Raw genomic sequence first — 24,044 nt, forward strand, 5'->3', positions numbered from 1 at the left:
TTTTCCTAGGAGACTAGCGTTTGATTATATTATTGTTGTCGTATACCCACCGACATCTTTTTTCATCCGTTCTGTCTCCGACGGCGTATATGGCGTTAGGAAAGTTCTTCCGCGATAAAGTCCACTATTAAGTGTCATTAAGGCCTTGAAATACTATGGAGAAGTATTAATGCCGCGGCGCGGCATGTAATGGACGACCGGGATACGTTTTTCAGTCGGGGAAAAATTAGATCCTCCAAAGGTCGTGTTTACGGTGCCGATCGAGTCGGCAGCAAGGATTAATGGATCGTTAACCATCTTCCACAGGTGCGAGAAAAACCTGCGGTTTCTCGTAGAATTCTGGTCGAATCGAACGTTTCGAGCAGAACCGGCGTAAGAATGGACGTCGTTCCTGCGATCGGCATAGTGCGCACGTCCGTCAAACCGATCATGTACCTTCGATTTCAATTACACTTGGCTTTCTAGCGTCAATTTTCGCAGGACTTTTGCCTGCGGAGAACGAGCCCCGACCAGCAGGAAGATTAAGCGATTCCGTGGCCATTACGGTTAACAAAGACGAAACGAGCCGGCGAAGAATGATCGAAGTCTCGCCGCTTCGATCGCTGCGAATAATCGAGAGGATCGACACACCAGCGGACTCGTGGAAAAATCGGCGAATAACTCCGTTTCCGGCGCGCGGCGAATCTGGAATTTCGCTCACGTTATCGCTAAACGTGGATACGTTTCTTGAAAGTCGTGGAAGCGAATAAAAATGCATCCGCGTTGCAATCACCTTTCACACCGGTTCACCTTGTACGTCCAACGTAACGGAATATTATTAAACGATCATTCCTGGAATGCCTAGCCGCGAGCCGCCGCTAATCTTTACCCGATAAAGCCGTGTTAATTCTAATTACGAGCGCCGATCGCGATTGTTGCGCTCTCACTTTTGCTTTCCCGCGTCCTTCGTTCGCAATTTTATCCTGGCGCCGCGATTGTCCTCGGCGAACATTTTTTTTGTCCCCTGAAAACCGCGAATTTGCTGTTCCGAATGTTCGGAACCGACGATTCAGTTAATTTTTCAATCTTTTCACTACTGTAAATCTTTCGAAAGCTGTTGCGGAGCCGATTTCCCAGCCGCATTGTGTAATTGAGCAGTCTAATTAGACGCGGGTTGGAGGCGCAAATGGACGAGCGATTTGCGGCAGACGGAGATCGGTAACCAGCTTGACGACGAGTCGCGTCATCGGCCCGCCGGTGTAATAACAGTCCGGTCCGGCATACGGAGTGATTCGGCGAAAATTACACGGTGCAATCGAAGCGATGGTGATCCCGCTAAGCGTGGAAGGCAAGCATGAGGAACGGTAATCTTGAGGAACAGCGTTAAATTGACCTCCCTCGAAGGAGGCGCACGAGGCGCGACGAGCAGGAGAACGAAGACGAAGAGGAAGACGAAGAAGGAAGCCTGCCCTTGTCCGATGTAAGAAGTTGTAATTTCCCCGGTCGGTTGATTTAATCTCGATCCCCGTGTCAATTCGATCAGGCCACTTTTCTCGGTGACCATTGACTTCGAAGCTTCATTGCCATCATTACCGATCGGCGCGTATATCAACGGTGAATTGAATTTTCCGCGTGCCTTTCGCTGTACGGTTTTGTTGCCGTGGAAAAGAGGATACCGATGCCGCGACGACGATTCAACGGAAATAACTCCGGGGACGATTTTATTAGCGGCGCGGTTGCATGCCGAGATGTATCAATTTGCCGATCGTCGCTTTCTTGCCGAGATTCGATCGAACACCGAGTCACGAATGCTGCTCGAGCCGACACCTGAGTCATAATATGTCTTTATCGCGAGCATACGCCGACCCTGCGACAAAATAAGCCGATAACGATCTCGGTGCTTCACCCTCTCGCGCCTTTCTTCAACTGAAAATTCAATCGTCCTCTGTTTTCTGATTTCTTTCTTGTCGTGTTGTCAAGTGGAAAGTGTCGATTGAAGTCAGACCTATATGCGTAACCAGTCCACAGCATCTTTCTATTTCTACTATGAAAATGCTTTTGTAGTCTATTAATAGAATTGCGAATAGCTGTGCTCTAAAATTCGACTCCCGCAAAAAGCTATCGCATCTGCACCGGTCCCTCTTCACAACCTTCGGTATTCTCAAATTTCAGGTTCCCTCGATCCCCGTCGACGTCTCTAAAAGACATAAGTCTCTGTAGTGCTGTCGATCGTGTCCCCGATTCAAAATATCAGAAGGAGCCGGCATGTATCCAGGTGTGGAAGACGAGAAGTAGTAAGAGGATGAGGAAGGAGAAGAAGAAGAAGATGAAGAGCGGGTGACACGGTCTTGTATGAGAGCAGGACGATCGCGCAGTCGTCTTTGACGATGACAGGCCTGGTGGAAAGAGGATCCTCGCGGCGAGGATCTGCTCGGTGCACGGAGCTTTCCGTGTTTCCATCGTTTGCGGCCGATGCGCTCGATGCCTTTCATCGTCAACGAGGTAAGAAATGTCTGGCCGAGTAGAGTGGGCGACGGGGAAGGTGGGATGAAGGGGATCCGGGGATGGGAGAAGGAGGAAGGAGAGAAAAAAGCCGAAGAGAGTGGCGAGCAGTCGGTCGACGCGGCCTTAGAAGGTCGCTAGCTCGAGCTAGCCTTCTTTAGCATCCTGCATCTCCGCGTTTGTCACTGTCTCCGTTTACCTCTCGCCTCTCTCTCTCTCCCTCTCTCTTTGTCTTTCTCTTTCCCTCTCCTCTCTCCTGGCCTCTCCTTCTCCTTTTCCTGATGCATACGCCTATGTATCTGTATCCTAGAGCGGGCAACCTGGCCGCGATGCTCGCCTACCAACGAAACGACCTCCAAGTCCCCTGAACCCGATTCCTGTCTCGTCTTCGTCGTCTTCGTCCCGGTCCCAGAGCCCTCTTCTTCTTCTTCTTCTTCTTCGTCTTCTTCCGATGCTGTTGCTCTGTTGCTGCTGCTGCCTTCTTTCCTTCCTCGGCCACGAGCCACAAGATGCACCTGCGCCCGCAGGAATTCCGTGCCCCAGCCTCCGATGCACTCTCCGACTGTTCTACCTGAATCTTTCCACGGTCGATGCTCGATGCTGCATTCGCGACTGCAATTATAACGAGCGTGACTAGCGAAACTTGTGTCGCGATGTCTCCTGTAATAACACCGGAGGCTGGTCGAAATGATGAAAGCAGTGTGTAAATCGACCATTATCTAGGAAGTTATAATGCGTGAAAGTTGTATGGCTCGAGGACTATTCTGTTCGTATTATTCATTTCAGAGATAGGATAATCTTACACGACGGTTTACATGTTTATCAGAGTTTAGCTAGAAACAATTTGATTGTTGATCGATAAACAAAAAGAAATATCGAAGTTAACGAGACGTGTTCACGTTACGCCGTAATAAATCGTGGTGCAGTGGGTAGAAATTAATCAAAGAAGAAATCCATCCGAATCCGGCTTACAACAGTTTCAGAAACCGTCTAGCGTGCACAAAGATCGACAGTCTAGTGACAATAATAAGTGAGTCTGGTTTTCGCAGTAGCAAGTCGCTCTTCGCAGGAGATTTTCTCTCGAACGTCAAACGGGAAATCCAGCTGCGGGGGTTGGCGGTGCCTGTTAAAATACAGGGTGCGTCCAATAACGCGTGAGAACCCGGAGACACCGGCATCAATAGCGTCTCAGTTCGCAGGGAAAAGGAGACGCGAGGTTTCCTCTTCGTCGACAAGGGGTTGCCAAGCCTCCCGTTCCTTTAACATGCTGACGCGGATTGACGCATCGAAACTACGCGGTACGCGAATTTCCCAGCGACCGCACGGTTTATGCGTGGGAGGCGGCAACACTCGTATTGTATCGTTTCCGCGACGAAACATGGAGCAACCATATTCTGCTTCCTCCTCCCTTAGTCCCTTCATCACCAACCAACCCCTCGCCCCCGGATATGATGGGTTCGTCGTGATTCTTCCTTTTCTGCGGAGCCAGACTTCTGCTCGGAGACCGCTTTCACCGAAGATCTCAATCTTTTGGTGTTCCCATAGGATCCATAGAATTCTTGAGCCAGACCAATCGCGGAACGGGACAATTTATGTGTCGCGCGCAGGCATCCGGTTCAAGACGCACAGCTCAGATACGCGGGGGTGTCTTATTGTCGGACGGGAACTGCTAATTTGCCTGTCTTCCGATGTATCGGAGATTGTTCTTCTATTCGCGCTGCGCAGGGCCATGGAACAGCACTGATTATGCCCCTAGGCCCTAGGCGGATTTGTTATGCATTTATCACAAAAATTAATCGACATCATTTAAAACACGATTATATTATTTTCGAACGTATTAAAAAGCTAAATAAATTTATATTGCATTCCAGTTGGTTGCAATACTGTATGAATTTAATGTTTTGTGCGCGACGGTCAAGGTCCACGGTTTGGCCATTAAAATTGGATCGAGACTCGCGGATGGTTTCGACACTCCCGGCAGAGCCGAGGGGTTGCTCGCCCCTCCGGTTCTCGACCGCCCCCGCGGTCTCCTTTTTTATTTCTTGCTGCACATTCACCGGCCACTTTTTCTTCCCTTTCACCTCAACTCCCCTTTCACCCTGTTTCCTTTCTGCCGGCTCTTTATCCCGTTTTCAGGTTCTTTCAGAAGAGCGGGGCCGACGTGTCCATTCGCGATCGCGGACAATAATGCGAGGATAGAAGGGCTGCAAAACCCGCAGATAGGGAGAAACCGGGGGCTTTCATTCCCCCTTTGCGGAAGGTTTTCGACCGATTCAGTCGTACAGACGTTCGAATCGTTTTGGACATTAGTCAAATTTAAAGAGGCTCGAGAGGTCGTCGCGAGATCCGTTTCAATAAATCTGGCTGCATCAAATGCTCCAGCCCTCGAAAAGTCAGAGGCCCTCGCAGTTTGTGGATCTGCGGAAGTGTTGACGAATTTGATTATGGCTGCTCTGGAAAGCATTTTTCAGCACCGTTCATATCTAACTATTTTTCATATAATTTGATTCGATATAATCAGAAAAAAGAAAAGAGGAAAATTTGCCCGAAGAGAAGGCCACGAGCCACGAGCCACTTAAAATAGCATAACCGTGTCCAGAATGAGTTCGGCGAGCACGGGAGATTCTTTCCCGTTTCGTCCGAGATGACTCACCTCGTTCGCCGCCGAATTTCCGGGATTCCCATCAGCGGGAAGGATCGAGGGAGTGCGTCAACGATCCTGCAAAGTCGGGAGGCGCGAGCACGTGGGGATGATCCGTGAATCACGGTCGCGTATCGGTCAAGAACCGATGCGTCATGGGTTATAAGCCAACGAACTACAATCCGGGGATGACTCCGAGGAATGATTTGAGCGATCGAGGCGGATTTCCTCGGATCCAATCGAGCTCGAGCGAACGATGTCTCGACTTTTCGGGGAGGGTTGATCTTTCCGTGTTTCTCTCAGCTTCTTTTCGGGGATGCTCGCGAGGCTGAGTCAGTGCGTGTTTGTTCTGGACGTGGTAATTAAAAGGGGTCCGGTTGCTTGCTCCCCAAGGAAGATTTATTATAGACCAGGCGATACCAGCCACGAAAATTTTTGAGGGAAGATCAAGCGCGAGGATTAAGGACTCGACGCCACGGCGAGAGATAAATCAACTGGTCACGAGTCCTTCCGAGCAGAGGTTCGGGCCAATGAAAGCGCAGGACGCTTGTCGCGGTGTTCACGCGGACACGTCGGATTAACGCGAGTTATGCCACGAAACTGTACCTCCGGCTTCGACCGGCTTTTACCGACGTTCAGCGTGGCGTTGCACTCGCGATATGCAAGCCTGACAAGAGAAAGAGGAAGAGAAATTTGCGAACTCGAGTTACTAGCCGGTACCAGTAACTTAACAGATCAGAACTACGCCGAGAGCATGCTTAATTGTGCCGACAAATAGCACGTTAACGCGTTACACGCTCCAAACGACACATCTTTTACGATCGGAGACGTTTTTGATGAAGTGCGAGCACGCGAAAAAGGACGCTGGAGATCGTGAATTATACTTACTCCTTTCTGATACATCATTTTTTATTATTTTTTGCCTGGTGCATTGCCTTTATTTTTATCTCTATATTAAAAAATTGTGATAATCCGTTTCGAAAAAGAAATTTACTTTTGAAGGCGAGTTCTATCGGAGCTAATATTGAGAAGCTTTCTCGATCGCGATCTAGGGATACCTGTTAATTCCGGCGAGAAGCAAAGGAACGACACCCGAGGGCGATTTGTCTCACAATTCATCGACAATTAGAGGCTCGCGGAGCGGGGTCCGGTTCGGCGTGCATCGATCGTTCGTATTCATTTACTTTCGCCGGCGAAATTATCCGGCGGCGTCCAATTATCCGGCGATCTGTAGGAATCCGCGATCCGTATCGATCCGATAAGATCTATCTGCCCCACTACCTCGCAATCGCAGAGGGAGAGAGAGAGAGAGAGAAAGAGAGTTGTGTATATACCCGCGAAGGTTCGGCCAGTAACGGTCGTCCGTTGTTTCCTCGCGCCTCGATACACATCCGATCCAGTTTCGTGGATCGTGCGAACCGGCTGCGATCGAGTTTCGCACAAATCGCGGGGCCCGGCTTCATGCTCGATCACGGGGCCAGCGATGCTTTAAAATCGCGTCTTTATTTCTTGCTCTCCGGCGTGTCACCGTGACCCTCTTTCGATGGCCGTCCGACTGGAGAACATTAGCCCCGCGAAAATCCTTCGGCAATGATCAGGAAATTATCCATTAAATTAGGAATTTTATTTTTCACGAATTACATCGGTACAATGAGTAAATATACATTTCTCTTTATTCTGAACTACTCTTAGGAAATAATTGCATGAAATTAAAGAAACTAATTGTTTCTTTCGACTTCTTTGTCTGTTTTTTTTTTGTTTCCGTAACTTTCTGAATGTTTCTTCAATCGCATTGCGTAATTGCGTTTCAGAACCAACAGACCTTTCCCAGAGATTTCACGTAAATTTGTTATACAAAATTCACTTTGGACACGGTCAAATGTATCATTGTTACCCGCCCGAATCGATCATTTCGTGGAGCATACTCAGCAGGAGAGCGAGTCATGCGAATTTTAGCGCTGACTAAATCGATTTTGCGAGATTTCGAGGAAAGGATCTCGAATCGTGGGAACTTATTTTAATAGAAATCAGTTCATCGGATCAACGAACCTGGACCGATATGGTTGGTGGCGTTACTCGTTGGCTAATCGTTGTCGTTTGACGAGTATGACGAATCGCTGTCGAAAGTCTCGCCATGGAATCACAATTTGTTGATTGTGTCAATCGAGGCAATGGGAAGATTTTGTTAACGGAATCGTGTCTCTATTCTAAGGATAATATTCGTGCGTTATCTTGGTTGAACATTTTGTTTCCCGGTGGCATTGGTATTATTCACCGATCCCGTACTTCGTATATTATTCTTATCTCCAGTCTCTTAGATTCTATTCGTCGATTATGTTCCCGGGCTCTCGAGTAAATCGTGCTGCTATGTGCTAATAGGGTTTCAATTTGCCAGTTTATGGGAACATAGAATGTATCCTGGATACAGAGTTACAATGTGGCGAAGCTGGAACGCGTCATAGTAAATTCCGCCGGCAATTTTATGCTCGACTGAGTGCGTTCACTGGGACCCCGAGAGAGCCGAGATTATTCATAATTAATAATGGGACCGAAATGTGTCACGTTCGCTAGGCCCCGATCCTGCCTTCTGATCTCTTTATCCCAGGGAATTCGTTCGCAAAAATTACACCGGCGACTATAAAATCCAAAATTTATACACCGATAAAACGATCCGGTAGTAATTTATGCACCTGCAGCATACGCAGTCGCGGTACAATAAACAATTTTAGTGGACTTACGTGGATTACAGAGATTGCAAATTTATTTCGTCGGGTATACGTTGTAATTGGACTGCAGATCTTTATGAATTTATTGCACGTACAAGATTACTAAATACATGCAAATCTCCACGTATCAAGAAAGGTCGATCAACACCGTCTAGTAGTATAAAATCACTTCCAGTTCTTGATAGATCGTATGCAACAGTGTGCCAATGTTGGTCTCCAAATAAATAATCCAAGTAGTTAGAATCTGCAATTACTATGTTAATGAATATATCAAGCCTACACGGCTGTGATCTTAAATGTCAATCGATCAACTAGTTGCTACTTCTTTTAAGAAACACCGTAACGTTTTACAAACCTGTTAACACGTGTCAAAAAATTTCAGGAAAACACAGTGCGATTTCAAAGCGTGCACGCGATCTAGCCGTAGAATTTACAGAGGCGGGCGAGCGGAAAGTAAAAATCCGAAATTTCTAATAATCATTGAAATTGCGGGGATTCAGAGGGCCGTTAACTTGGCTCCCGGGGTCACGATACATCACGGAACAAAAAGGGGGCATTCCCTGGCGAAAAGGAATCGAGTCGATCGAGGCTGTCGTCGGATCTCGTCCAGGAGAGCTGTGAGAGGAGAGTCTCGCCGGAGAAACCGGCGTTATAAATTTTCGTTTTATGGTGTCCCTGCGGCGGCGATAGGATCCGCGTCGCTTTCGACAAATGAATACGTCCACTTAACATCGCGTCCAATTATCCGGACAAGATGCTTAGCGGGGCCCGATAATAGGCGGAACTTTACGAGGGGAGAGCTTTTAATAGAAACGATCCGCCACGGGTCCTGTTTTTCCTCTGTTCCGCGTCTTTCGTCGATCGATTTCCACCAGACGGTCTTAGAACGGAGATTTCAGAATCAGGACGGTACGAGTCGAATACTAACCCCGTACGAGAACTGTTTCGATGGCTTTTTTTTGGTAGATGGACGCAGAGGTGCGTAGAAAGAAGAATAGTTGCAACATGTTTCTTCCAGCGCGCGTAGGGAGGAAGATCGGAAAAATGGCTCCGCGAGAGGGGGCTGAAGGCTCGAGGGAGCTTTCGTCTGGTGTGAGAGCACCGTGAAAGTGACCGTTCACCGGGGACGAAAAGATTCCGAGAGCGTTTACACGGCCGTGTGCGTGTTCCTCATCTTTCTTGGTGACCTCGGCCGCTACTTTCCACGGCAATCTTTTCCTGCCACGGGCGAGCCACGCGGCCCGTGCCGATCGCCAACCGAGAAAGCCTCGAGAAAGTCACCCGGAGCATCATCGTCGTCGTCGTGCCCGTCATTTGCTAGAATTGTTTTGGATGCTCTTCTCGAGATAGTAAACCATGTACCTGGCTGATCGTCCGACTGCGCGAGGATCACCTCCATAACTCAGCAGCGCGGTTCGAGCTGTTCTATCGTTTGCTTCCGATAATTTCAGGCACGTTTCAGCTGTATAACAAAATCTGCTGCATTCCTAAATAATAAAAAATTTACGACGGGGGCTAAACGGCTCGAGCTTATCGGGGTCTAGGGGAGATGCTCGTGACGTAGCGGGGTCATCGGTCTTTACGCGGCGTTAGGGGAGGTGTTCGATCCGGTAACGAGTTACGGCGGATCCGTTGGCTGGTGAAAGGAAGCCCCGAAGACAGGCCTGACACGGCCTCTCGGCCTACGTGCCATCTTCTCAGAACTTCCTGCTTTTATTCCGGCCGCGACGATTACGTTTTCGTGTAGCCGCTCGCTCGCGGATAAGATAGCTCGAACAGAGTAGGTGCGGACGTAGAGCCGCGCGTTTCTTCGGCTCATTCGTTCCGTCCTCGATGCTACGCCGCGCCGCGCCGCGCCGCTTTCGAACAGCTGCGAGGGATGTTCCGCCTGTGATCCGTCCGATAGATTCACTCGGATATCCACGGATGTATCCCTATGCGGCCCGGTTCGCCACGGACCAGCCAGCCCGGTTAAATACGGTTTCACGCGTTCACCCGGTGTTCTGGTAATGGACGATAGGAGTGGAGGATACCTGTGAAAGTTCAAGCAGAGAGCCTATTGATAGGTTCCCATGAACCCAGCCTCTCGTGTGGGAAGCACGGCGTTTTGCCGTGAAATTTCAAGATCGATCGACGATCAACGAGGACTGTGCCGACCCGAAGCTCCGCGGAGCTTCAAACAATTGTGACAGGGGCTGTTTCACGTATATTAAATTTTTGATTCATTTTCAGCAATTGTTACGTAGAACCGACATTTTCCATTTTTATAGCAAAGTGAAGTTTGATATCTTCGGTTCAATGCGTTTTAGTCGGAACGCTGCGCTGCGCTGTGCAGAAAAAAGTGGGAACGGAGATTGGATGACATACGTCTGCCACGCTACCAACGCGGGGTTGACACGCTCAGGGTCTTAGAAATGCAAAGTTCCGGAGAAGTTTGGAAGCTCCTTCGAACAAGTTGTTCTAGGTGTGGCAAAAGTTAGTTTAACATAGTCGTGACAGTCGTTGGATACGACGCGATGTGGTTACCCATTTAACATCGTTCTAAATTACATCGGATCTGTGTCGCATCTTCTAATACAGCGATGGTGGGTTGTGTACGTCGGTGAATTAGTTTTTAACCGATTCCGAGAAGGGGATGAGGAGATCGAACCCTGTACATCCTCCATATTGTATCAGCATCCTGGTCCCGGAAATACCAAGATCACAGCGAAACATGTATTCGCGGGTGACCGAGCACAGGTCGTTCCCTTAGTCATCAGAAGTGCATAAAGATACTTCAGACAGGAAGCCGTCGCCATTCTTCCCGAGTTGAAGGACGTTGTTCCTCCCTTCTCCATTTCATCCGATTAAAGACGGCTGAATGGATACGCAGAATAGTCCGACAGAAGCGCGAGTGCATCATTGCGCCAATTGCAACCATCGGATAGCGAGAGAGCGGAGCAAGAGGAGCGCGAGGCGGCGAGCACAAGGCCGAATCTATGGAACAAAGAAGGTTCCCCGAATTCTTCACCCGGGGTAGGGTAAGGAGGGGAGGGGAGGGTTGAATGGCGGCTTCCGTGGCTCTAATTCGCGACTTCCTCTCTCGTGCAAGAATCGTTCTCAGCCGACCGGTGCGGTATTCGGTAACGATCCCAGCGATAGATAGGTTTGGATAGCGCGAGGATCGGCACGGAAGAACAAAAGCCCAGAACCTCTCTAGAGAAGACTCTCTCGCCTCGGCTCGCCTCGTAGAAAGGATGCTCGATGGGGTCCGGCCGACTTTCGAAACGCCGATTGGGTTTTAACGCTTCGGGAGTGCTAAATGCACCGTCGACGTCGTGTATCAGCGATCCAGTCTCTCCCGAGCTGTTTATCTGCGGCGCTGATCGCCGATTCCAGGTATCGTTGGCTGGCTGTCGCACCGATAAAGGAGCAGAGAGAAAAGGACAAAAAGAGGAACAAAGTCGGTTGGAGAGAATGAGAGAAGCGAGTCGGACGCGTTCGCGCGTACGAGCAACCGGATAGAGGGACAGGCAGTGCGTAGGATCTCGAATCGTGATCGTATCTACTCGGTATTTAGATCAACCAGCCTCCAGACTCAGTCTGCCGCGCGACCGGAGTCAAAGACCTCCTCTTCCTCTTCCTCCATCGGAATCCGATCAGAAAATCAGCGGAGGCGTCCGCGCGCTCATTCAGCCGCCCCCTTTTCTCATTCTTACTTCACCGGAGGCCAGTTTCGCTCTTCGAGAACCTAACACCCCTCTCGCTATGTCCGCGGTGTCCCAATGCGATCCTGCTCTGCTGTGATTTATGGTCACTACATGGTCACTATTCAGCCATCTTGTGTTAGATTGTTTCTTCAGGGGTTGATTCGTGGGAAGCTTAGTTTTGAGTTCTCAAATGAGTGGAACAAGTTGATCCTTTACTTTACGCCTTGTTTCGTTGGTTGTGGGTGTCGCAAGGCTCAAAAATTTACCGGATTGAGTTAGCTGTTTGGGACCAGTCTGGGGCGCGACAATAAACCGCCCACTTTCGACGTAAGCGCTAAGTGTCGCCCCGATTCTGGTAGTCGAACGTGAAAGTTACGACCCGCGATAGTCGGTCGCCGCGTGCGTGATCACGTTCGCCTATCCGACGTCGCCAAGCTGGAGCCACCGTCGACGACGACAATGGAGGCGGCAGTGTCGGAGACGCTTCCATCGGGGCCGCGATTCAATTTTCCCTGCGGGGTAAATATCGCGCGATAAACGCGAGCCAAACGCGGACAGAGACCGAGCCTGTTCCTCGGCCACGGTGATAAATAAATTGGCCACTCTCCGGGTATCGGCGCGCTTGCTTGCGTTGCCCGCCCGAGAAAGTTACGACCGGTTCGGGGTCTTGTTCGTCCGGTGCTCGAATCAAGGCCCATGGAAATTCGAAATTCCATAGATGGACCCTAGGTATCAATGGTTTCATCCTCTGCCGATTCCTGCCCTCTAAACTGTTGCAATTTCTACCCTCTAGACCAACGTAGACAGCATGACCAATCAAGTGACGGAATTATTCATTGATTTAAGACATAAATTAAGGAATTCTGAACGGTAGAACACCAATGACATTTTTCTGCTTTGAACACAATCGTTTGTGCATGTTGATTCCAAGCCGCGAAATCCTGATTCGGGATCAGTGTGCGACGCCGACGAAAACTGGTCGACCTGGTTCGCCAGTCAGTCGGCTAACTGCAATGGGCTACGCGGCCATTGACCGGTGCCGGCATTATTTAACTAATGAATCGGGCTACGGGCCGCGACAGCCGCCCCTGCAGGCAGCTGACGTTGCTTAATGCTTTCACGATCGACGAGAAATTGCGCTCCTTCCGTCCGCCCTCCGGCTAGTATTCCGGATTACCTATTATTTCCCGGTGACTCTCCCTTTTTCGAAGCGTTCCACGACCACCGCGCGGTCCAGCTCGATTCGCGATCCAACCGGAGGAGAGACATCCAACGTCCGACGTTCGACATCCGGTCTGGGTTAGGCCAGCCTCGCGTCTCCGGATCGTAAATCGTGCGTCCGGCGAATAGCTGGAACGTGCCGCGAATAGAGCGACCGACATCGTGTCGCGGATACTCATTGCGAAAGTTCTCAAGGTCCAGTAACTGTTTCTACCAAGACCGGGATCAGTCGCTCCTTCATCCTGATCATCTGACAGCCTTATGAACCCTTAGCCGTCCTGTATCAAATGTCAGATGATGTCATATTTGATTCCACTTAGTTTTGTCTCGTTATTTAGTGGACAGATGAAGCCAGTGAACAGGTGCGAGGTTTAGGGCAGCCCAGGTACCCCAGGTCTAGGACGGACGACAGTATGCAAAGACAATCGGCACGATTTAGTGCGGGTGGTCAGTTGTATAGTGCAGGTAGAACAATCTTTGGAACTACGACGAACCGGTAACTGTTTCCGCCAAGATCGGCATCGGTCCTTCCTTCATCCACATTATCTGACAAAGACTTATTATCCCTTCGCAGTCCTGTATCGACTGTCAGACTTTGTCTAGTTATACTGTATAGCCAGTGAGACTTCACGTAGAACAAAGCTTCGGGGACTCTTGGATATTGCAGAGGAGGGAACAGACGAGGATTAGGCCAGCCCAGGTACCCCAGGTCCAGGACGGACGACCGTGTGCAAAGACAATCGGCACGATTTCGAGCGCGGGCCCCGTTGTATTGCGCAGGTAGAACAATCGTTGGAAGTTGGAACATCGACGGAGCGTGTTCAAGGTCCAGTAACTGTTTCTCCGCAGGCGGCGTGACTGTCCGTTCCTCGCGGACATTCCGATGAAAATGCCGGCGTTAATTAATGGGCACCCGGGGAACGATTGACTGATCGACCGATTGAATTAGCCCAACCTGTTGTCCCCGTATCCTTGCGCTCGAGTCAACCGCAATTCCGCGATGTAGAAGAGGAAGAACCGGAAGAGCGTTGGTCAACTGAAAGTCAACGACAATTTTGCTTGCCCCTTTGCTTGCTACACGGTTGCCGGACTCGTTCTCCACCTTTCCTCTCTCTCTCTCTCTCTTTCGTTCTGCGAGAGCCTTCGTTGCCTCTCTCGTTCACCACATCGAAATGGAATTTTAATTAACATCAACGGCATCATTAAATCTGTGCATACTTGCCTCCCTCTTGCCGTTCATCCGGCAGCCCGGGCTCTCCGCCACTCTGTCGGCGCAGAAACACTGTTGCAGTTTGAAAGTTGTAAATTACTCAATGACTCTGCGGCTTTCGCGGCCGGTCCTCTTTTTGAGCTCGTTCCGGGAGCTAAAGGATCTCGTCCTTATGTGCCGCGCGTCGATGAAACGGATTCGAATGACCGGATCTGCTCGAGATGCTTCGCACGAGCTGGCTCGACACGGAAATTTTCGACTCCAGTATTTTTACCAATTTTAGGTCATTAACCATAAAAATCGTTCAGATCAACGTTGATCCGTGAAAATAACATTGAATATGTGCCACAGTTCGGAAAGAACGGGTCCAGAAAAGTTGCAAAAAGCTGTCCCAAGGCCACTGTGCCAAGAAGAATTTATAAAATTCTTTGGCTTCTCTCTCCCCATCTTCTGCCCGAAATTCCATTTAAAAATCTCGCAACAAATTGCGGTAAAGATACAACTTGATTCGAGTCTGCTGCTTCGAAGATCCTTTTGACGATAGAATCCCTAGAACTACAGATAGAAAGGGTCCAACAATGTTGCAGAAAAACGAGTCTGAAGGGCACGATGCCAGGGACAATCTGTGACATTCGACTTGGCTTCTTCGCATTCTTCTGTTCCGAATACCATGAAAGAATTTCGAAAACAAGGATTTTCCATTAAATACTGCTAGCGATACAGAAATTAAGCTATCAACGAAGAACATTTTCGAAGCACAGTGCGACACGTAAAATCTGCAACATTTCTGGTGCATTCCATTCGAGCGTATCCCGCGCAGACAGCCATGAAACATTAACCATTGCTCCGCGGAAGTCGTCAGGATCACCTCTCTAGCACGGGTCCCGGCTAGATGATCTCACAGGATCAAGAGCAGGCTGTCTCGCAAAAACCCGTTGCTATCGGACGTGCTCGCAAGAGAGAAACTCGGATGATCGTCGCGGTTATCGGGCGGCGTCTCGCGTCCGCACTCGAAAACGCATATCAAATCCATAAAACATGCAATCGAGGCTCTCGATCCGCGGACAGGGAGTAGACAGGCATGTCAGGGGGCGGGCGGGGGCCTTGCGGGGTCAACGGACAGCATGATTCATGCATCTGTCTCGGAGCTGTGAGACCGTCCGGTTCTGGAACGGCGTTCGAACGCTGTCGATTGTCCGAAGTGGACGTCGCGCGCTGCAGCCAAAGAACAGCAACACGAGTCGACTATGCATCCTCGCATTCCTCTCTCACGCTGCGGCGGCCGGAGCCGGCCCACACACAACTATCAAACATTAGAGGGAACCCCGACGGCCACCGAGCTCGTATAAGGCCTGTCTCGCCTCCGTTGGGCCCCTCGCCCTCTCTTCCTCGGCCACCACCTCGCCACCGCCTCAACCTCCTCAACCTCTTCAGCCTCTCCCCGCTCCGGGAGCCTGAACCTCCTTGGACCCGCCGTAAGAGCGTGTGCGTGATGGCGCGCGCGCGACCCTGCACGTGCGCTACACGATAGCACACCGAACGCTCAGGAATCAGCAGATCTGGTGGTTTACGTTGGTTCTCGGATTTTTGACTATGTTTGTTTCAAACCGTTGCACGTGGCACTGTGTCGGTCCAAGACCAGCATGTATGCCACGTTGCGGCAAATAAGACTAGACAATGGAATATGTAGAAATGACAAAAATATATATATATTCGATTTTAAATCTAGATCCAATAAATATTTTTCGTAACCAGTTCTACGCTCCTCGCAATGTAATCCAATTTAAACACGAACTCGATTCAATGAAAAGTTTCAACTTAACTCGGACTTAGCTCGCCGTGGTTTCCTCTTAAGAGCGTGTGCGTGACGGCTCGCGTGGACTCTGCACGTGCACTATAAGATAGAACGCCGAACGCTGCCCTCCGTGGACCCTGGTCAACGCGTTCCGAGAACTCGACGACGAGGAAAGTGCCAACTCGGTTACACCGTACCCCCCTTGTTCCCTGAACCCCGACTGTGTCGTATCATCCGCCAATTTCCACCTTGGAATCTGCATTCTTTACTGCTACGCGATTTCATTCCGAGCCTGAAAGGGTGCAGCTTTGACGTTGGCTGAGAATGCCCGGGCAATGGCCTGGACCTGTTGATGGGCACCGTGGATATTTGGACATGTGGGTCTGATCTGTGTTCAGGAATGGACAAACGTATCAACGAACACTTGCCTAAATCTTGCCAAACATTGCTACCTGTACAACCTTCAGAAAATACAATTGGTCAAGTTGAACTATAGAACAAAAATAGAAATAGACGACTACAGAAAATCTACTAGAAAAACATAGTAGAAAACAAGATGCAACGGCACCACGTGCTACTCGACCACAAGCATCAACAAGTCCCGTTCTCCTCATCCTGGCGGGCCCCAATTCCAATATGCCTGCACACTGCACATCCCGAAAACAAACCCGACCTGCGAAAAAATTCCCGATCGGCGCGTTTCACAGCCGGGTCACGCTAATATTTCATTAAACGTGTCTACATTACGATCTCGCATCGATAAGCCGCTCTTTAAAAGGGCAGTTTCGAACGTTAAAAAAGAATACTCCTCGCGAATACCCCGGGCCGCCGCGCCGCGCCGCGCTGCGGTAAAATCAGCTACCCTGTAGTTTACCGCGGGCGTAATGATAGACCAGACATTGTTGCAGACATTAAGCAACCGCCAATTACCTCGTAACCATACGCATCAATTGTTAACGCCCCATTGGGAAACCGGTGATTCCTCCCCGAAAAAGTTTGGCCGGTCGTTGATGGTCTGGGGAAGAATCGGCTAGAAATTAGCGTCGCTCTCCGGAACATACCCCCTTGTAAGTAGAGGGAGGGGTGGCGGTGGGTATCTGGCAGATAGGCGACCGGCTCTCGACAAATCAACAAGAAAGCCTCGTTTCCGGCGACTCCTGCCTACTCTGATAATCGAATCAGCCCCCGGAGAGGAAGCGAGCGCCGGGGATTTTCGGTCGTTGGCCGACATTTCGAAAGGGTGCGCCCCCGGATGCATCGATCCGGCCGTTTAGGGGCAGTGGAGCAGCTGAGGGGGATGATTACTTCCTTACGATCGCGACGCTTGTTTCCCGATGACCAGCCGGCTTCCTTCCCGCGAACCTAATGGCCGATAACGCCGCGACCATTGCTACCCGAATATTGTTGCAGCCCAGTGCACGTCGTCCGGCCAAATTGGGCGCAAAATCGACGCCAAAGGGAATCGGACGGGAGTTACCGAGCCCTTTGCTCGAACCCTATTGGATGCGAATTGTTTAGAGGTCATCCCCGAGTCCGACAACTGCTTCGACCATGCCCGACTCGCCTTTACTACGGTTAACTGTCGCAGTGCGGCCCGAGACGCTTGTTCCGATCTTAACGCTTTCGCTCGCCATCTAACCTCGAATAGAGAGAAACGCAATGGCTTCTTTCAAACGAATACCAACCACTATTCTCTTAAGCAGAGTGCATTGTGCTGTTCTACAAATTGTTTAAAGAGGCTTCAAAGTTCATTTATAGATTCATTTTCTATTACATACTGATATTCTTCATTTTGTTCGTACAAACGAACTATTTTGGTTTGGTTAGCAATTCATTTGCGAAAGAACCACTCTCGGTTCCGTGTAACAGTCGGCGTTAACATCTCAAACATCGTGTAGTATAGTTTTGCTTCAGCTTGTATTTTTTCAAACGCTTTCCTACTTGGAAATCCATTAATAACCATCCGCATGCTAATACTTATCTCTCCGAGGCGATCTGCTAATTTTCCTTCTAGGAAGAACTGGAAAAAGGAATGGTTTGTTATGTTCGTCGGTGTGTTTTATTAATGTATTTGGCAAACGTTTACGCTTTTAAGACTAAGTACAGTTAGCGTTGTTGGCACAATAAACTCGGCGCAGGATATGGAATTCTGTTTAGTGCAAACAGTACGACTTTAAAACGGGGAAAGAATTGCGTGTCCGGTTCAATGGGATTAGCATAACGGGAAGAACATAATATTTCAATCTATTCACAACCTACATCCTTGCTCAGTTTTTAATCCGAAAATATTATAGCAAAGAATCTTAGAAAACGGGTAAGAACCAGTTATTTTCGCGAATCCTGTCGCACGTTGGTCGTGGAGGGCTGCAAACACGGGAATCGGTTTCCATTTGGGGGATGTGGGTAGCTTGGCCAAGCATCGGAGCGTTCGATATGGCGGCGGTTTGGGGATGGTGTGTGGGGTTGGTTCGCGGATATTCGCCGCGAACGGGTGCTGTAATAAAACGTACATATTTAGTAATAATAGAATTGGCAACTGTGCAGCCAATTGCATAAGGGAGCCTGGAAGAAAGTGGAAAGGCGAAATGGGGATGGTTGAAGCGAGAGACGAGAGACGGGAGAGAGGGGGATGGGATTTATGGTCGTTGGACGGCTGCTGCACAAAGGTGTCATTCCGCGGGAATAAAAAGGTGGCCGCCGATAAGGCAACTTGGCAGTGTCGAGCCACGATTTCAACCGGAAGCACTCGAGTGGCCCCCGTCCTAACGGCGACGTCACTCCTCCGACCGTCTCTTCCTGGACGCAATAATGCATTCTCCATGGGACAGGGCTCCTGCTGGAGAGACAGAGAGAGAAAGACACAGAGAAGAAAAAAGAAAAGGGACGAGCCCCCGTTGGCAGCCCGGCTATCGGATATTTCTCGTTTGGACACGAGTATCTTGGGATCCGCCTTGAACTAAGCCGATTTCGCCTTGAGATCCTCGAGAGCGTCCAAGTGGATTGAAAACGTGCTTCTTTTTGGTCATTAAGCGGCGAGGAGCCGGCCGAATAATTCTTCAAAGTGCCCCGTCCAACTTGACCCAGCCCGGGATCCAGTTGCTCGCCAGGAAAATCCCGAGGAGAACTCCTTGACCATGCAAAAACGGTCTACCCCGCGGATACGTTGTTGTTCGCGTCGCGTCGGTTGACATTCTCTCCATCGACAGATCGCTCGTTAATGTATGGAGAAATATGCGCACGTGCGTCACCCGGCTATCTTCTATTTTCTGATCGGGACCACTGTGATCCTAAATTTGGACAGCCAGATGTTCTGGACTTTCCGGTTCCGTACTGGGCCAACTGGCCATCTTCTGTCGATAGTCCAATCTTTCGATCCTTAAATCTTCCTTGTACCTCATAATCTCTTAGAAAGCAACCTCACGAGTTAGCAACGAGTTCGTCATCGACCATAATAGAGTTAAACGAATATAATTTACCCGAATATGATCTAATACAAGACATAAATGTGATTGCGGCTAGATCACGGCCCGTTGAAGCAACTTCTGTGTACTTGCTCGCGGTTCTTTGTTCGCTGTTAATGGATCTACTATATCTGAACGTCTTAATCAGCCTACTGAAATTATAGCAGACACGATAGCAGTCTCTCGGTTGCGGTCGAGCCACGATTAATCAAGTCGCCAGATAGACGGCAAAATATCTACCTGGTTTAGCGAGTCTCGAAGTGGGACCAGGCTCAACCGGCCTTAGCTATTTAAAGAAGCCCCGCGACGCGTTCTCACGCAGGTGTACTACCTGGTAACAGCTGATTATTCGGTGACCTTGCCGGGGACGGGGATCCCAGACTAATAGCCCGTACGGTCATTAACGGCGTTATCGAAGCACCGGTGATCGTCAAAGCGGTCGCCCATTTACACCGAATCTCAATCGATACGCGATCCTCCGCGAGATTAACTGTCGAACCCGTCGCACGAATTAGTCGGAGACACGCACACTTCGGTTTCACTTTGGTGTTCGACGAGGATGATCTTTCGGGATCCTGAATAGGCCCGTTGACACTTTGTGTGCGGGCCATTGTCGATGATCTCACTGGAACGATGTTAAAAAGTCGAAGTTTTTTCGACGTTTTATTCGATTTTATTCCACTCCACGTGAACCATTCTTTTAATGTAATCTGACAGAGTAATAATTAACATCGAACCAGTTGTCAACCCACAACCAATTTCGGAAAATACAGTAGAATCTATCGACGCTGCATCGAAAACAAAGCGCCGACAATGCTATCTAAATTCTGGTTTATCACCTAAGGCTCTCGAACGTGAGTCATCGTCAATATTTATGTTTACATTACCAAGCAGTGCCAAGTTGTTGTTGTTCCGCTGTTTTCGTGAGACGGTGAAGCAATTAACGTCAATAACGTTAGTATTGTTGATGCACTTCACAAGAAGCTTATACAATTGCGCTTTACGTTGAAGACTGCAGACACTGATCGTATCATGCTGTAGTACTTGACACATACACACACAATTCTATAAATATATTTATTTTATTCAATCAAATTGATTTATTTTCGCACATATTTTCTATATCATATTTTACGATTTTTTAAAAAAATGTTTTATCCTTAAAAGATTCGAGAATGTCATTTACGTAGACAATCGAACGAATAACTCGTGTGGCCTTGTTCGTGTATTTTTAGCGACGTGTTTCTCGCATTACATTGTTCCCGGAATTGTAACAATTCTCTCAGGATTGTAAAAAATTATGAAAGTTCATTCCCAGCAGAGATCAAGCGAAAAGTTCGCAGCGGATTGTTTCTTTATTTCCCGCGATCACAGGAATGCTTTCGAATGATGTCACGGCGCGACAATAAACCATGATATTGCTATCGACGCGCGACGGTGGAATATGCTGGGGGGATTAATTTAGCAAGGACTTTCGACCTGGTAGAGGCGAAAATCGTGTCGGCGATCGGGGCCGGCCGACGGCGCGCGACGTTCGGAATTTATTTACCGTCCCCGTAGCGATCATTTCTACGAAACGGATTACGTATTCGACCAGTTGTTGCGCCGGTGTTCCATTCGGGTCTCGATGAAAGAAACAAAGAAAGAAAGAGAGAGAGCCCTCTCCTAGGATCCGCGATTTATTGCCCTCGAGATCGTTAGACGCGATTCCGGCGGGCTTGCGTGGTTGAAATTTTATGGTCATTCACGGTGTATTTATAGCTCGCGGGGTCAGAATTATACTACGAAAGATTACGTTAATATTAATAGCCGTTAAAGCGAATCGTTTGCGACATACACACACAATCGGGACCGGGGCCATAATTTTGTCCGCGGCGCGTCGACGCGTCGGCCAAGAGGAAGTGCCGCTTTCGAAACTGCCCGATCGCGGACGATATTTGCCTGGAATCGATTGAAACTCGCTAATATGCAAACTCAATAACACGTTTCATCTCTTCTCCAGCCTCTCTTCTCCATTCTTCCTTGAAAAACTTCGGACCGATCTTCACTACTTTCTAATTGAACAGCCGTGTTCTTGATTAACGCTGAACCTGCCTGACTAAAATTGAATGGTGTATGTATCTAGCCCAGAGTTGGGCATTAATCGATTAAAATTTTAATCATGATTGATTGATTAACGTGTACGATTAAAAAAAGAAAACGTCGAAAAATCGGCGATTGATTCAATCGATTGATGAAGTTAATCGGCAATCGTTGATTAAATGAAAAGATCGTCGAAAAATCGGCGATTGTTTCAATCACTTTAATCGTTGATTAAAAAAAGGAATCATCAAAAAATCGGATGATTCAATCAATTGTTGAAGTTAATCGCCTCACGGTCTATCCATAAATTGTAATAAGGAGAATTGATGGAGAATTGACAGAAATAATAATATATTCCAACAAAAACATGGTCGTAGCTTTCCAGAAATAATAACTTCAAACATAAAAGCACATAAACAGAGTTTATATTATAGACCAAATGACAATACATGTAAACTTCAGTTTACATATTTTTCAGTATTCATACAGTTCTGATTACGTATTTCATTTCGAAATTTCAGCAGTTAATCATTAATCAATTATCCGATTGACGATTAATAGTCGTTAATCGCAATTAACGATTAATAAGTATTTAATCATTCACCGCAATTAACGATTAATAAGTATTTAATCGTTCACCGTAATTAACGATTAATAAGTATTTAATCGTTCACCACAATTTTAACGACTAAACGAGGAGATTAATTGTTAATTGCAATTATCGATTGAAGTAGAAATTTAGTCGTCAATCGTTGATTTTGTCCAACTCTGATCTAGCCTATTAGATGGCAAAATTCGAATAACAAAACTTTTTTCCTCGTACGATAAATCTGCCAGTGTACGAATGTACAACACGCCCAAGTGTGTAAAACAGGAAATACGCCCTCGCCGAAATCAGTCGGATTCGTATTTCGTGCTAACCGCGATAGAATTTTACGGAAACTTTTTCCTTGTTCCTTATAGAGTTCGGAACGCTTTCGAACGATTATATAAAACGCGTGTTATAGGATGGAAATTATTCCTGTCCGGTAAACTCCATCGTTTCCAGTGAGAAATCCTTTTATTTATTATTTTTAACGATCGCGCGGGCAATAAGGACGATTTATTATTATCCGTTGTTTACGAGACTTTCACGGACGCTTGAAAAAGACCGTACGCCGTGCGGTAATAACTCCGTTTGATCGTGATTAAGTAGAATATTGTCGAATGACAAGAGTTATTGGTGCTCTCTGTAGAATAATTTCTAAGTCCACAGGGCCCCGATGTGGTGTGTAAGCGTAATCTTAGAAAATGTCTGGTTCCGGCTGTATGGACGTACGGTAGGGTGAAATTTATATGTTCATTTGGGTCAAATAGGGCCCATAAATAAGCATAATAAGATTTCCAAATCCCCCGGAGGATTTACAAAGACGACTGTCGCGGAGGATTACCGAAACCGTCTCGATACAGGGGCCTATTCCCGCGCGCGCGAGTCAAATATTCCCTCCCTACCAAATTGCTTCCAATTAACAACCGGAATACCAAACAGCCAATTCTCACTCGAGAACGTTTTCACATTCGAACGGGTTGACACCTTCATTCACGGATACATTCGAGTCATAAGCAAGTCCAACCACGGGATTAGAATTCCATGGTAAACAGCGGACGCAGAAGGAATAACTTGCTCCGTGAGAATCGAACAAGTCCTACTACGACGAGATACTAATTTAGAAATTTGCCGAATACTTGCGATTTTGCACAGACTTTCACGCGGCTCCACGTACGAATTGGTTCAGCTTTTCTCGGAATCGGTTACCGATTTCCTTCGACACTTGTGTCAATAGTGAACGCGTTTTAAGACGATCATTAATATGTTGACATTGTCACGGTGTTATGTGTTTCACACATCACCTGTTTCATTCATAGACGCGATCAGCTTTATTGACGCTTGTATTTCATTTCCTTGTACAATTCTTTTTACATCATTCAGCACCGTACAATTGAATTTAATACTGAAACTATTCAGGATTTATCTTCACAATACAATTGTATAATAGTATGTTGAAATTCTTCTAGTGTGTTTACCGTCTCAAGTTCCAAAATGAAAAATCTAATTTTTGGTACAAGTGCGTAAGATCCGCAGTTAATTCGTAAGAACCAGCGAACGCGTTGAGAACGTGCAAAATGGAGTATGGCGTAGGAGGCAAAATGCTCGCATAAGAATGATTCGGAGGTCTATATTGCGTTTCGCTAATGACCCGAACAAGCGATTGGCATTAACGGACCCGTAGATCGAGGTCTGCTCGTCGAAGGCTGCGTCAATATGTATTTACGGTTTACGTTCTCCAAGCACGTGGAGACAAAGTAGTAGAAGAAGTAGAAGAACGAGCAGAAGAAGAGGAAGTTCGGCGAAGTCGCGCGTCGCGAGAAGGCTTCTCACGGGTCGTTTCTTTGCAAATATTGTCCGAGAGACTTCGTTCGCAAACTTCGCCGCGGCGCGGCGGGGCGGCAAGGCCAGTGTCGCTTATTATCGAATCGGCATCGATTCTAATCGAACCGTCACGCCGGAATTCCTGAGGATCACGTGCACGCGTAATGCGCCTCCGGCCCCGCTCGTTACCGTGCCGAGAAACGCGTTAATCGCGCATCGATTACCATTCGAATGAAGATTTATGCACACAATGCGACCGAACGGACATCGGGGACGGTTCAGAAAACCGCGTTATTAGCGCGCAGCCCGGGGAACTTGTGCGAACAAA

The 24,044-nt window shown here is 48.2% G+C and overlaps 1 protein-coding gene across 2 annotated transcripts in view; it reads right to left on the reverse strand.

Moving 5' to 3' along the window:
- Pdk1 (Phosphoinositide-dependent kinase 1) overlaps positions 1-24,044 on the reverse strand; it is a 578,009-nt gene that overhangs the window by 74,498 nt on the left and 479,467 nt on the right. The window lies entirely within an intron of this gene.

This window comes from Lasioglossum baleicum, chromosome 9 (assembly GCF_051020765.1).
Source record: "Lasioglossum baleicum chromosome 9, iyLasBale1, whole genome shotgun sequence".
Taxonomy (NCBI): Eukaryota; Metazoa; Arthropoda; class Insecta; order Hymenoptera; family Halictidae; genus Lasioglossum; species Lasioglossum baleicum.